Source organism: Onychostoma macrolepis, unplaced genomic scaffold, assembly GCF_012432095.1.
Source record: "Onychostoma macrolepis isolate SWU-2019 unplaced genomic scaffold, ASM1243209v1 Scaffold1, whole genome shotgun sequence".
NCBI classification, from domain to species: Eukaryota; Metazoa; Chordata; class Actinopteri; order Cypriniformes; family Cyprinidae; genus Onychostoma; species Onychostoma macrolepis.
The window spans coordinates 191,044-207,538 of NW_026704597.1; the positions used below are offsets into that span (position 1 = coordinate 191,044).

The 16,495-nt window shown below is 38.2% G+C and overlaps 1 protein-coding gene across 1 annotated transcript in view; it reads left to right on the forward strand.

Moving 5' to 3' along the window:
- Nucleotides 1-16,495, forward strand: part of LOC131535014 (uncharacterized) — a gene marked incomplete at its 3' end in the record, with an annotated part of 92,873 nt that overhangs the window by 29,452 nt on the left and 46,926 nt on the right. The gene's annotated exons all lie outside the window — the stretch shown is intronic.

The window sequence follows — 16,495 nt, forward strand, 5'->3', positions numbered from 1 at the left end:
TGAAATGTTAACAGAGTATTATATAGGTTCCCAATCCTAAAGACTCCTTTCCTTGTTTGTCTTTTTCTGTAAATGTTGAAGGAATCACCTCCCCTTTCATTGAAAGTGCTGCATTTCTGTGTAAAGACTTTTTTTTTTAAGCACTGGTGAATCTTTGTACAGGTCTTGTGTTTTGGTTTTTAGCAAAAGGTTTTAAATGGAAAAGTTGATACTCCCTGGCGTGATTTTTTTTAAACTGGATAAAAGCACAAAACCTTTCATGCTTTTACGAATTGTTGTAGATTGCAACCTTTATTCCTAGCTGTAAGTTTTTAGGAGTTGTAATGAGACCTTTTCTTTGGAAAGGTTTATTTTGGGGTTCAAATATGTAAGGGAAAAAAAGATTTGTCAACTTTTGAATTTTGTTCTAGGCCAAGCAAAACTGGCCATTTATAGAAGCAGGAAAACGAAAGTGGAACAGAATGTAAATCAGAATATAGTAGTTGTGTTTTCTAATTTGGTGAAATCAAGAGTTATGGTTGATTTTCTTTATTATAAGTCTGTTGATGATTTTGTTACTTTTGAATGTATTTGGTGTTGTAACGAGGCTTTGTGTTCTGTTTTTGAGGGGAAAATTGATTTTTACATTGTGGATATTTTACTATGTTGTAGGAGTGTATTGTGAATAGGTTTGTAATAAAAGTTTTGTTAAAATTCAAATTCTCTCTCTCTCTCGTTAAACATGTTTAACATCTAACATTGTGAATGGTTAACACACATTTAGCAGCTAGTGCAGCTGTGTTATCATCTTCTCCAAGTAAGAAGGACATTTTCTCAGTATCACTAAGTTCAGTAAATGATGGAATCAATGCTTCAAATCTCTCTCTCTCTGATCTTTGTGTCCTTAGTGTAAGATCAGACTCAGACGTGTCCAGCTCTGTGTCTGTGAAGAGTGACTGGTCAAAAGATGAACCACTGAAATTCAGTGAGAAAAACCTTCATCTTCCAAAAGGTATTTCATGTGTTTTGCATTACAGAGTAACATTAGCTAAATTCTCCGCTGTGGTGTGTATGTGACACAACTTAAAAAAACAGAAAAGAAAAGTTAATTAAACTGAAAGCAAAACGTTTAATTAATAAAGAGTACTGTAAATATGATCGACTTTGATGTGCTTTGATTAAATCATGGTGCATTTGTCCGTCAGTGTCTGTATTAGTGATACCAGCAATTTTGCACCTTATGCACCTAAGATTATTGATCTGATTAATATTAGGTCAATAGAAAACTACACAGTCATTGGCTGATCAGGTTGGTTTACACTGTCAGAATTAAAGATGGGCTCGTTAGTGGTTTTAAATCCTTCTTGCCACCATCAACTGGTAATTTTGTAAATCACTCTTTGAAGAATGGGGTTGTATTGCTTAATTTTACTCAGTTAAAGGTGATTCCTAAAGATTGTAGAATTGATGAAAATACTGGTTGTATTTCCTTATCAAAGGGTTATGAAAAACTACTTTTTGATTCTATAAAAAATACAATTTTTTTTTATTTAACACTACCAGTCTTTGAACACCAGTTTTTGAACAGTTTAAAAAAAAAAAGATTTTTAAAATAATTATCTTTTGCTCACCAAGCCAGCATTTATTTGAAACAAAATACAGCAAAAGCAGCAATATTGTAAAATATTTTTACTGTTTAAAATAACTGCTTTATATTTGAATATATTTTAAAATGTAATTTGTTCCTGTGATCAAAGCTGAATTTTCATCATCATTACTCCAGTCTTCAGTGTCACATGATCCTTCAGAAATCAATCTATTTGCTGTTCATGAAACATGTTTTGTTGTTATTTTTTATTATTAACTTTGTTTTTATTAATATAAATTTGCACTGGCTACCAATAGCTGCTCACATAAAATTCAAGGCATTAATGTTTGCCTACAAAACCACCACTGGCTCTGCACCCCTTTACCTAAATGCACTACTTCAGATTTATGTGCCCTCTATAAGCTTGCGTTCTGCAAGTGAACGTCGCTTTATTGTGCCATCCCAAAGAGGCACAAAATCACTTTCACAGACTTTTAAATTAAATGTTCCCTCTTGGTGGAATGACCTGCCCAACTCAATCGGAGCAGCTGAGTCCTTAGCCATCTTCAAGAAACCGCTAAAAACACATCTCTTCCATCTTTATTTGACCCTCTAACTCTAGCACTCTCTATTCTAATTCTATTTGATCTATTTGTCATCTTTTTATAAAAAAAAAAAAAAAACACTTGTGACCCTCTGTCACTTACACTCTGTTTGTTCTCTAACTGCTAGTTTTTCTTGACTCTAACAATAGCTTTCTTTTTTTTTCTTTTTGTGTGTGTATACGTAAATATATATTAGGGGTGTCAACGTTAACGCGTTAATATTTTTTAGCGCAAATTAATCGTTTGATAAGGTTTGACCCCAACTTATTGCCATCATCGCAGCGCAGAAGGTCATCTATCATTGTGTGATGAGGGTATGGCGAACCAGTGTTGCCAGGGCAGTGGCACAAGTGGGCTATTTTGAAAATACAGTTACGGAAAAAATTACAGAGCCATGGGTTGCGGTTTTTTGGGCTACTTAAATACTTTTATAATGTACCATGGCTGCCCAAGGTGTATATAGACAAATAAAAATTTTAATAGATCCTTTTACTAATGTGTATTATACTTGGAATGTATCTTTGGCAACTTAAGAACGGAGAGGCGGTTGTAACGTCGAACAACGGGAGTTTCAGCAGAGCATACATGTTAAGGCTTTTACACAGCAGAAATAAACATGACAACAGCCACTATAGATTATATAAGATAATAAACACACGATTATGATAGGATATTTGTATGTGATTTTCTTGAGTTGAATGTGTACATCTATGCTAATTTGTGCAGCGATATAAAAGGCTATAAATAGAATATTTTAACAACAGTAAACAAATTCCACATGTGATTGCAAAAGGAAGTTATTACAAACACTCGATGGTGGTTTGAAGTGAGTTCTGAGTAAAAGTGTACTATTAATCTCATAAAATGTGTTATGAAGCATGATGCTAATATTAGCTCTAATGCAGCTGCAGAACAGGTCCAATTCTTCTTCATAATGCGTTTTGTCATAATACTTCACGTAAGGTCGCAAGAAAATGTTTTGTTGTATTTATTTAGAAATACTTTTGATAATAGTTGGGTAAATGTATTGGGATTGAAGCGATGTGGCTTGGTAAACGTTTTATTGCCAGTTTAAAGGCTGATAATGACTGAATGAAAACAAAAGAATAATGATAAAAGAATAATAAGGACTATGTCTCATACCTGGCGAAAATGTGAAAGGTTCTGTTTCCTTAAACTGGTTTCATGCATTTCTTTATTTCAACACATTTACAGGTAAATCCTAGTATTTCAAATTTGTGATTAATCATGATTAATCACAGTCATTTAACGTGATTAAATGTTTTAATCGATTGACATATCTATCTATCTATCTATCTATCTATCTATCTCAGAGGTCGCTTTAACCGAAAATTCTCCTTCACTGATGGAATGTTTTTAGTAGTGACGAAAAAATCTAAAGGCCGTCCGTCACTTTGGCAGATTACACACGCTGAGAGTGATCTATTGTAATTTATGACTGTAATTCCCACCCCTGTCCAGTTGGTGGCGAGTGCGCTCCAGTGAGGCAGCAGAGCGCGCGATCGTCTTCAGAACAAAAATAAAGGTCTTTGATTATTCACAGGCGAGTATAGTAAAGCGAATCGCCTGATCTGAGGTGTCTACAGCGATCGATCACGCCACATTAAAGCCAAAACGGTATTTATTGCTTTAATTTCCTAATAAAATGGACAGAATTTGAAACCTGAGACTGCATTTCATATCAAAAGTAACAACGCACAAAGTTTAACCGATTGTTTAACGTTACTGTGCATTCATCAAATGAAAACGGCATCGATTGGGAGTTAAGAAACGATATTGGTTCATAAAAATAAAAATCTATTAAAACAGAGAAATCGTTTTTTTTTTTTTTTTTAATCCAGTACTAGCATATTTTGTTGTTTTAAGTGTCCACCGCTGTCACTGATGCAGTCTCTGTTCATCTGTTCTCTTCATAAATAAATAAATGCATAAGCCAATATGCTCGTCCTTTTAAGTTCATTATTAAAAATGAAAACGTGAACAAAAATAAAAGCAATTAAATAGGTTATTATAATTAAAATACGAAAATTAAAATGACGGGTAATAATAGATTATGACGGAATTTTTACGACCCTGTCCGTCAAAATGACGGATAATATTAAAGTCTAACGCAACCTCTTATATATATTTTAAGAATGATATATATATATAATTTTTTTTTTTTTTTTTTTTTAATATAGATATATTATAAATATAGATATAAATATATAGATATATTTAAGAAGAATATATATACAGAAGTGAGTACACCTTCCCTTGGTGCTTTTGTCAGTGGGTACCACATATCTCTCTACCTCAATTTCATGCTTGCACTCTGACATAAATGCTCCTAGACTTTCGTTGTGTTTCACACCAGCGCTCATCTCACACCAGTCTGTAGCATCAACACAGTTTTTCACAAACCCCCCGCCAAAACAGGAAGCTGTTTTTCTCTCAGCCTTACTGTTACAAAACTCAGAGTTTCTCCTTTTCCCCCTCAAACCAGTCTTTTTCATACTGGTTTTCTCATTCCATTACGACATTTGACGTGCAATGTAAATTGTCAGGCAACATGATTTCTGTATTAAATGGCTTGGTCTGACTTTTAGCCAGTTCGCACATCATTTCAGCCCAATCATGATTTATGATGTGCCATTCATATGCCCACTGAGGCTCTGCTTGCAAACAGCACCATTGCTCCCCTCCTCTGTCACTCTGACACCCGAGGAGTCCGCAACTAGCATCAAATTTAGTTTGCGCAACAGATCTCGACCCAAAATGGACGGGGCATTTTGGTGAATAAATGAATGCATGTTTCAGCACTCTTCCCCCCTCTGTTTCACAATTTAGAGGCACCGTGAATCTTTCAAAAATTGTATGCCCTGATGCAGGAATAGACTCATTTGTTTAGTCTGATAATGACGGTTACCTCGAAGCCCCAGAATCGGCTAAAAACTCAATCATGATCCCTTCCACCAGCATGGGGTATTTAGGCATTTTCTTAAATGCTTCACTTTTGTACATCATTAAACATTCATCAGAATTTTCATCATTCAAATCAGAATTACACAAAGAAACGCAAGCTTTTTCTTCATTGCAGAGAGCAGTATATACATCAGTGTATGTGTGTGTGTGTGTGTGTGTGTGGTTAAACAATTTTCACTTCCCTTTTCAGTGAATCTCGGAGACTGCACCCCCTTCGCCCGTCCACGCTGCTCTCGACCATCCTTGCTTCAGTCTGCTTCTTGATTTTGCTGATTTTTCTGGACAATCCTTGGCCCAGTGACCACCTTTCTTGCACAGTCTGCATTTGGTACACTTGTAGGTCACATGATCATCAGTTTCGCAGATCCAGCAGGCCCGCTTCTCAGAATTTCTACCATGCCCTGTTCGAATATCTCTCGCTTCGTCTTTTACCTCTCCCCCTTTCGTCTGCTGACGGCGCTGCACGGAGGGTTCCCCCGGCCTCCAGGCAGCTTGCACTAAGGCCAGCTGTAAATCTTTGTCAGTCTTTCCTTTAGCTCTTTCCTTCCTCGCTGTTTGCAGTTCTTCTGCATGCAAAGCATGTGCTAGGACAGCGGGTAATCGTCCGTTTTTCCATTCAATGTAGCTGTTTTTTTCACTGCTTGCGCAATCTCAGGTCTCAGTCCATTCAAAAACCAGCTCCACTGATGACATTCCCATGTCTCAGGCTGATTTCATCGATCGTCTGTCTCCTCTAAGCCGCTGTGTCTGTTGCATAGAGGCGATGATAATAATCTTGTACAGACTCTTCTTTGTTCTGGCAGCAATTGCCAATCCTTGATGTGTCCACACGTGCTGGAAATCCTGTTTTTATAGCTTCAGCCCGCTCCTCAACAGCTGTGCGGTATTCCAGATTGTGTCTGTGTTCCCATTCGCTGTGTTCTCTTCGGATGTCTTCCCTTTGCAGCCTTCCGCACACTTTGTGCCAGCTTGAAGCCCCCAGTTTCACTGCCAGCGGCCTCCTCAGCTTGTGCACGGTGGGGCTGAATTCAGAAATATATTAACTGTGCTGTATCCGCTCGCAGTGATCTCAGTTACGCGCTACCACAGAGTCAGACCCACCAGTATGGTTTATCCCCTTATCTTAATTCCAATTCTAATTTCAAAACCAAAATTCTTTAAATGACTGATTTATCTCTTTACCAGAGAGTTCTGTTGCCACCTGGGTTTGTTTACAGATTCCAGTAGTGTCCCCTCCGGGCCCCCGGCGGTCGGTCGCTCGTCCCTCAATCTGTTCGGGGTAGGACTGTGACTTCTTTGAGTCCAGGATGATCAGTCACCGTCCGCTGTTGTCAGGGTCCAAAAGGCACATCCAAGGAATCCCACTTCTGACGCCAAATTGTCGGGGCAATTTTAACTAACTCTCATCAGCATAAGAGACAAACTCACTCTTAGTTATTAAAAGGTTTTATTCTTTCCAAAGAAGGTCAGACAGTCATACAGACACACAAGTTGCTGCAGAGTGTGACAAACGGGGAGGGCAGTCCTCCACCTTTATACATCCTTAGGCACTCAAGGTCACAAGCTCACAAACTGTACTTTTCCACTCTTGGTAAGAAACTAGAAAGAAACACTCCACTACATTTCATGAGCATATAGAAAATAATGTAAAATCAGCCAAAATGAATTTTTCTTCAACGTGTTTCATTCCTGCCCATGTGCAGAGATCGAATATACAAGCCATTTATTAATTTTCTAGCCCTGAACGAAAAAACGAAAACTCAAGCAGAATTTTTTTTTTTTTTTGAAAAAAGGAACCGTTTTCTTATTTTTCTGTTTTTAATATTAAATAAAAAACCGTATAGACGGAATATACCCTGATTCAATCTGTCCAGTACCAGTCTGAATGAAGCGGCAAATCCCTTTACACTGAAATGACTTGTTTATACTGAGAATCATGTATCATATACTATGTGTTTGTGCGCGTCTCATATATGTATGTGCGCGGAGAGTTTGTGTGCATTTGTGTGTGTGTTTTATATACAGTAATCTCACAAAAGTGAGTACACCCCTCACATTTCGGCAATCATTTTAGTATATCTTTTCAAGGGACAATTCTATAGAAATGAAACTTGGATATATTTTAGAGTAGTCAATGTGCAACTTGTATAGCAGTACAGATTTACTGTCCTCTGAAAATAACTCAACATACAGCCATTATTGTCAAAAAAGCTGGCAACAAAATTGAGTACACCCTACGTGAAAACCGCTATACGTCGTTTAACCATGCAGCGCCACCAGTGGCGGCTCTAGGATTTTTTTGTTGGGGGTGCTAAGGGGGGGCTTAACAGTTTAGAGGGGGTGCTAAAAAAACAAATTAAGTTGAGAGAAATTAATGAATGCCTAAGCTTCAGCTATCTAAATAGCATGCAAATTCAGCCACCTTGTGTTTTTATTTATATATATATATATACCGTATTGTCCCGAATATAAGACGATGTTTTTTTCTTGGAAATACATCTGAAAAAACGCGGTCGTCTTATATTCGGGGTCTAGACTTTGACATGTCAGTAATATACCCACAACAATAGGTGGCGCCAAAAACGCATAAAACGAGTGAGCCATGAAATATGGAATGTAATGTGTTGTTGTAAAGTCATGACTGTCATGTTAGCCTGACGGGACCAAACTTCCTCTGTAAGTGATTTTAAAACATAAGACAGTACCCAGATTTGAAGACTACAATACGATTTCACTTCTACTGATAATAAAATTTTGGTTGGCTACTATGAGATGGATAGCCTAAATGTTATATAATTCAGATGGGCTACCTGTTATTTCAATGGTATATCAAAAAGAAATTTTTCAATGTCATTGTTGGTACATTTTTACCAGTATTTACCATAATTTCAAAACAAAAATTAAAATAGGAAAAATATGCAATTTGAAAATAATTTAAGAAACAAATGTGTTTTACAGAGAGAAAAACAAACAAAAAAAAAAACAAGATTTGGTTTTCAAAAAGCCTTTTTCTAAAAGGTACATCTGGAAAAAGGGGGGTCTTCTTATATTCGGGACAATACGGTATATTATATATATACACAGCAGCTTCGAAAAAGGCATTTTTTTTCTGTGGTATTAAACTTCTCGTATATGCCACTGTTATTAGTAATATAACTTCTAATGCCTACTGCCAAATATGACACTTACAAATTAATACAATTTATGAACACACACAAAAAAAAGAGAATGTAGGGATTTTTTTATTTTATTTATTTATTTTTATCTAGTTACTCATTATTTTTAGACCATCCAGTGTCAGTCACTCTCAATGCCAACTGGCAGGAAAACATTGTAAATTCTAACCATTTTTTACAATACTTAAAGTGCCGACAATTCATAAAACTATTTCCATATAGCAATTTTCACCAGAAGCATATTACAATTAAAGTGGCAACAATATTTCCACATAAACTATCTTTTAAGAGTAGCTACTCACCAGAAGCATATTACAATAGGACAATTCGTCTATTGTTGTGATTAACGGCAAACGAGTCAATGATGTCCTGCACATCAAGGGCCTTTGTTCTTGAGGAGTTGATCGCTAACATTACCAAGTTACTGTTTCTATCATCTCCGCTGGTACTTCTCAGGTAGTTTTTCACGCGCTTTAAGCAAGAAAAGCTGCGCTCACACGATGATGAAGTGACAGGAAGTGTAACGGAGATACAAAGAAGTCTGTACAAATCGATGAAGGCATTCCTTGTATGGCCTGAGTAAGGAAATAAATTCCAGTGTGGTGCTTGCAGTCACCCCCTGTTTTTGTTTTCTGTTTAGAAGCCGTCGCACTTGGTGTAGTTCAGCAGACAAGTTTTCATTTGTGATCCCATAATGCTGAGCCATAGGTGACAAGCAGTCCTCGTCAAGGATTGAATTCTGCATTGGGTTTAAAGCAGAAACATCTTTCAACACATCACATGACTCTGGAGAAAAGCGCCGATTCATTTCACTGATAAGATGGTCAATAACTGGATAAAAAAAGTGCTGACACATTTCATCGGCAGTTTTGGAAGGTGGACGGTCTCCTGTATGGGCATCAATTACAAAATCATGCAGGTGGTGCGGGTGCTGTGTCTGTCTCTTGTCAGACCGCAGCTGGGTAGAAATGCCAGCCTTTGTACACTGGGCCTGTGCTCTGGTCCATATTTCGTTCCATGCTGACTCGCTTCGCTTTTCTGAGAGTGTCACAATGGCAGACTGTACAAGGTCTGTGGCAGATGCAAGGTCCAGCTCTGGAGACTGTAGCTGATCAGATAAAAATTTTGTGACTCGAAACACATCTTCAAATAAAGTAAGCTGCAGAGTGAATTGGCTGTCAATGAGGGAGAAAATTCCCTTCGCTTAAATTTTTCCCCGAGCGTTTGAATGACTGATTATGTCAATAAGGGTTGCTCGAATCACAGGAAGCATTTTTTGAATTGCCGACAGGGCTGAATACTGACAGGCCCACCTTGTCTCAGAGAGTCTCTTTAGTTCGACTGGAGCTTGCGATGGTTCGATTTCCAGTTGTTTTTTTTCTGAAAAGTTCATGAGGAACAGAGCTCGAAAAAATTATAAAGCATCTGCACAGATTCAAGAATTCAGCAGCGGGCTGTATGCTTTTAACACAGTCCACCAAAACAAGGTTCAGCCGATGTGCATGGCAATGAATGTACAAAGCTTGCGGGACATCTTTTCTGAATTGTTCTGCTACACCTTTGTGACAGCCGGACATGACTGCTGCCCCATCGTAGCACTGTGCAATGCAACAGTTGTGGTCAATATTGCATTTGTGCAATGTCTGTTTGATTGTTTTCAAGAGTGATTCAGAATTTAATCCACTAGCAGGAGTGAAATGCAGGAATTCCTCTAATGCAACACCACTGTGCAAATAACGTGTCACCACAGACACCTGCTCTTTTTTGCTAACGTCTCTGCTTTCATCAACTATTATGGCAAACAGTCCTGCCTCTTCAATCTCACTACTTATTTGCTCCCTCACCATATTTGCCATTAATTCAGTTAACTCGTTTTGTATATCATGGTGTGTGTATTTTGCATTTTGGGGATTGTCAAGTATTTTTTTTCCAACAGTGTTGTCAAACTTGCCAATAAGATGCAACAGCTCAATAAAGTTTCCTCGGTTGGCAGAATTATCATCTTCTCTGTGGCCTCTTTGTGCAATTGTCTAACAAACAGTAAATCTCAATGATTCAACAACTGCTCGCATGTATTCCCTATTTTCCTGTACTGCTTTTACATGTCCTTCACTCAGTGCATTCTTGATTTTTGAACCATCCTCCTTCCTGATGTTAAACTCAGCCCATGCATCCATAGAGAATTTGTGCATTGCACTGGCATTGTGTATTTTGAAAGATTGTGTTGCTTTGCGCCAATTCTGATACCCATCGTGCGTAAACGCCCTCTCTGTGTGACCAGTCCCTGGGCGCGAGAAATGTCTACAGGCAAAACAAAATGTGTGGTCCATAGAAATGGAATATTCAAGCCAAGTATAGTCCTCATACCATCTGCGATTAAAAGAACGTACCTGCAGGCCATTTTTAATGCCAGGATATGTCCTTAAAAGAGGGCGCCGTGGCCCTTCCACTGGTGACATGCTTAGGTCTGGAGATATACACGAGTCAGTAAGACCGCTATTGATGGTCGTACCACACAGTTTGCTGCACCCAGCAGCTGCTAGATGTTCCTCCTGTGTGATGACAGACAGCAGTTCTTCCTCTCCATCCTGAACTTCAGACTGAGACTGTCGACTTGTGTTATTGTTCTCATCTGAGATATTCTGCAAAGTGTCTGAAATTCGCGGTCTTTTACTTGATATTAAATAGCGCACCATTGTGATAGCTGTCTATAAACTTAAAATGAATGCTAATTTGCACTAATTGCACCTAATTGACCCCTCCCCCACAACGTCTTCTTCTTCTTCTAGTTTTACGGCGGATCGCAGACTAACTGCATTACCGTCACCCCCCACAATGTCAATTGTTGTTGGCCACATACTGTATAGGCACTTTTTTTTTAGGTTTTTAATGTTTATTTTTCAGTGTTAATAAATGTGATACTGTGAGTTAAAAAAAAAAAAAAGGAAAATCATTAGAAAATCATTGGGGGGGGGGCTGTGCCGGGGCTAAGCAAGTTTCTGATGGGGCTATAGCCCCGTCAAGCCCCGCCCTAGCGCTGCCACTGAGCGCCACATGTCCTATTCATCATGTTCATGTTTTTGTCTGCTTGACCGGACTATACAAATTTGCGTATCTTGTTTTAGAGCAGTTAAAATTTGGTGCTTTGAGTAAAATTCTCTCATACTGACCACTGGATGTTCAACATGGCTCCTCATGGCCTCTCTGAGGATTTGAGAATTAGAATTGTTGCTCTCCACAAAGATGGCCTAGGCTATAAGAAGTTTGGTAACACCCTGAAACTGAGTTACAGTACAGTGGTCAGGGTCATACAGAGGTTTTCCAAGATTGGTTTCACTCGGAAAAGGCCTCGCAAGGGTCGATCAAAGAAGTTGAGTCCTTGTGCTGTGCGTCAGGTGAAGAAGCTGGCTTCAAAAAACAGACGCGTGAGTGCTGCCAGCATTGCTTTAGAGGCTGCAGAAGTAGAAGGTCAGCTTGTCAGTGCTCAGACCATATGCCGCACACTGCAACAAGTCAGTTTGCATGGCCGTCGTCCCAGGAGGAAGCCTCTTCTGAAGCTGGCTCACAAAAAAGCCTGCAAACAGTTTGCTGAAGACAAACTGCCCAAGAGCATGAATTACTGGAAACATGTCCTGTGGTCTGATGAGGCTAAGATAAACTTGTAAGGCTCAGATGGTGTCCAGCATGTGTGGCGATGCCCTGGTGAGGAGTACCAAGAAAAAAAAAAAGATGATGTCCGCCCTTCAGAAACTGGACCAAACGGCAGTTTTCCAACATAACGACCCCAAACACACTGCTAAGATGACAAATAAATAGTTCAGCCATGAAACTCTAGATGGCGCAAGCTGACGGGTTGTTAACGTAACTGATGATATTCAGAGAGTTGAACGACTTGGCACAAGCTGATTGGTTCATGCTGGACATGCAGCCAATGAGCTTAATGCCTTGCATTCATATGGCTGGCTAGTATCCACAGCGATTCCTGCAGCGTGCTTTCAGAGTTCTCTGAAGCTCAACAGCTAGATAAGTAAACAGTCTTCACTCTGATTTCAGTGCAATTTTGCGTTTGTCAGTTTTTATTCTTAAACTAGAAAACATACACGTTGTAAAACTTCGTGCAGGGTATTTGCGTGAGGAGTAATTACTAGGCATGTGTGTTCAGGGGTGCCATGAAGACAGAAATTTGAGCCCCCTTCTTCCAGATTAATTATTATTATTATTTTTTTTTGCATTCCGATTCTGACATCCAAAGGCACAACAGTACATCTGATCTCTTATTCTGTGGATCTTTCCCGTTTCACTCCGCTTGTTACTGTGTGTTTCTGCCACCACAATGCGCGCGCAGCTGCGAGTGACGTAACTGTGCCGTCTACATGAAATTGGTCTATAGCCAGCAAGCCGACGCGCAAACCTGCCGTGAATGAAACTGAAAGTAAAGTAACTTCTTTCCACTGCTGATGCTGCTCTCTCCTGTTGCGATCTTCGATCTTTTAATTGGCTGATGATGAATAAAATGCACTGTTGCTTTCTTTGAGGTGATTGCGTGGTAGGCCTAATTCAAGATGTTTCATGCGGCACATTCGGATTTATTTATTTTATTTTTTAAACTGAATTACCTCTGTTGTGAATTGTGCTTCAAAAAAAAAAAAGAAAAAGTATTTTCATCTTCTCTGACAAGTGGTTCCGCACATGCAACTAACATAAAACACACTTTCAATAAAAGAAAAAGATTTAACCATAATAATAATAATAATAATAATAATAGTAAAATATTTAGCCTTAATAATCCACAGTAGCATCAGGTTATTTGACCATGTGTAGTTAAAATCATTTACTTTAGATTGAGTGAGGTGAAACCAGCCACAAAGCAATTTGTTAGCCAGCTGCTGATTTTATTCAGATGTGGTAGAAAATCAGACTACTAGTTAAATATAAACTTTTTAATGCTACTTTTAAATGCTTTTTCAATATTGATATAATTATAATTGTGATGTCTAGCAAAGAAGAATCCTATCTTTCAAAAATATGAAAGCCAGTTTTATTATATTCCCTGACAGTGGCTGTTTTTTTCTTTCATGAATAAATATAATTAAAAATCACAAACTGTTTCTTTGCATTTATTTTAGTTATGGTCAGTATTGGGTTCACAGATTATGTGGGGAGGGTACTTTTTATTGCGTGTGTGGATGACCGTCAGCCACCACCGAAGACCTTTTGACCCAGGAAATCCCTGGTTTATTCAACGAAGTCAGTCGCCACAAATCAATGTATGGGAAACACTGGCATGTACAGTATATGAAATATCGGAAATATGTTAAAATCATTTCACCGTTATTTAAATTATTTTATCGCGATATACACTCACCGCCACTTTATTAGGTATACTTGTTCAATTGCTTGGTAACACAAATTGCTAATCAGCCAATCACATGGCAGCAACTCGATGCATTTAAGCATCTAGATGTGGTGAAGACGACTTGCTGAAGTTCAAACTGAGCATCAGAATGGGGAAGAAAGGGGATTCAAGTGACTTTGAACGTGGAATGGTTGTTGGTGCCAGACCAGGCGGGCTGGTCTGAGTATTTCAAAAACTGCTGATCTACTGGGATTTTCAAGCACAACCATCTCTAGTGTTGAGCGGCAGTTGTGTGGACGAAAATGCCTTGTTGATGTCAGAGGTCAGAGGAGAATGGGCAGACTGGTTAGAGATGATAGAAAGGCAACAGTAACTCAAATAACCACTTGTTACAACCAAGGTATGCAGAATACCATCTCTGAACGCACAACACATCGAACCCTGAAGCAGATGGGCTACAGCAGCAGAAGACCACACAAGGTGCGGCTCCTGTCAGCTAAGAACAGGAAACAGAGGCTACAATTCGCACAGGCTCACAAAAATTGGACAATAGAAGATTGGAAAAACGTTGCCTGGTCTGGTGAGTCTTGATTTCTGCTGCGACATTCAGATGGTAGGGTCAGAATTTGGCGTAAAGAACATGAAAGCATGGATCCATCCTGCCTTGTCTCAACGGTTCAGGCTGGTGGTGGTGGTGTAATGGTGTGGGGGATATTTTCTTGGCACATTTTGAGCCCCTTAGTACCAATTGAGCATCGTTTAAACGCCACAGCTTGCCTGAGTATTGTTGCTGACCATGTCCATCCCTTTATGACTGCAGTGTACCCATCTTCCGATGGCTACTTCCAGCAGCATAATGCACCATGTCACAAAGCTCAGATCATCTCAGACTGGATTCTTGAATATGGCAATGAGTTCACTTTACTCAAATGGTCTCCACAGTCACCAGATCTCAATCCAATAGAGCACCTTTGGGATGTGGTGGAACGGGAGATTCGCATCATGAATGTGCAGTCGACAAATCTGCAGGTACTGCGTGATGCTATCATGTCATTATGGACCAAAATCTCTGAGGAATGTTTCCAACACTTTGTTGAATCTATGCCACGAAGAATTAAGGCAGTTCTGAAGGCAAAAGTGGGTCCAACCCGGTACTAGCAAGGTGTACCTAATAAAGTGGCCAGTGAGTGCATATTGATATTGAATTTGTGGGGCTTTTGTAGAGCTGTCTCTGTCTTATATGATGTTGAATATGATTGATATTCAACCTATATTCATTCAGATTTTTTAAAACTATATTGCTACTCTTTTCAAGGCATCATTTTGATTCTATTTACTTTCTGCATTGTTCTCTTAGGATCTCCTCCCTTGATCCCTGTTAATTTTCTCTATATATTTCTGTGTCCTCTCTCTTCCACTAATTTCTCTCCCTCAATTGTTTCTGTCTCAAAAACAAAGTATCACATTTTATACTTATTTTCATGACACTTTATAACAGTACAAGTTTTCTGTGAAAACATCAGAAAAAATAGTTGAATAAATCTTATTTAATTATTTAAAATGTTTTTTAAAGAGACCTTGTCCTCTGGTGTGACATCTTTGTCCTGTGGTGTGACAGTACAGGCGTCACACCAGAGGACATTTTCTGTCGCACTATAGGACGTTTCAGCCTTTTTCTGTCTAACCTGTCATTAGCGGTAAGCGAGACACGTGCATAATTTTCCATGATTATGTAGTTTAACATGCAGTTTTTAATTAAATATAATTTAGGGGTGTCACACCAAAGGACAACAAAACGTTACACTTTTGTAGTGGTTCCAAAAAAGCAAAATTGACCATGTGCACATATCATGGGCTTCACAGGGGGCTTCAGTAACATGACCATGAATGGGGTCCTTCAACTAATTTAAGTTTTCTCTGGAATTGGCCGATTTAAAATCAGGATATGGTGTCACACCGGAGGACATGGTTTTCAGAAACAAAATGTATTGAGTTCCTACGCTTTCAGAAATATATGGATGAAAAAAATGATTGCCATTTACTAAAATAGACACTTGTACAATTATGCCAGAGGTATTGATTAACATTTTTATGCATTTCTTTTTCATTTATAAAAGTTGTAATTTATTGAACCATGCTTGGGACAGTCACACCATAGGACAATTTTGAGATTTAGCTCAAAATTTAAAAGAATCTAATAACACTGCAGCTTTTATAACAATAGGTCCACGTGGGACAAAGAAATGTTTAACAATTTACTGCATTTTAAATAATGACAATATTACTTATATTCATTTTTAGCAGTGAAAATGCCATGTCATGTCAACAACCCAAATATATGTATATACATATGTGTGTACTGTGTATATTTATTATGTATATATAAATACACACATGCATGTATATATTTAAGAAAAATGTTATGTTTATATATTAAATATATTTACATATAATAGAAATTATATGAATATAAATATATACATGAAAATATTTTCAAAATATATGCTGTATGTGTGTCTACATAATAAATATACATAATACAGACATATTATGTACACAACTTTTATTTTGGATGCGATTTAATCATTCCCTGCTGTGGGAATTCTCACTCCAAGTTGAACACAAAAGTTGTGAAAAATTAGTTTTTGATTCTATAGGAAAAATATTGTATTACATTTGTCAAAACTTTACATTTGAATCAGTTGAACGGAAAAACTGACACTAAATGGAAATCTCAACTTTCTGTATCTGAGGATATTTTTCCATCTTAGAGACTTTGGTGTAAACCTCCCATTTCAAAAAGATG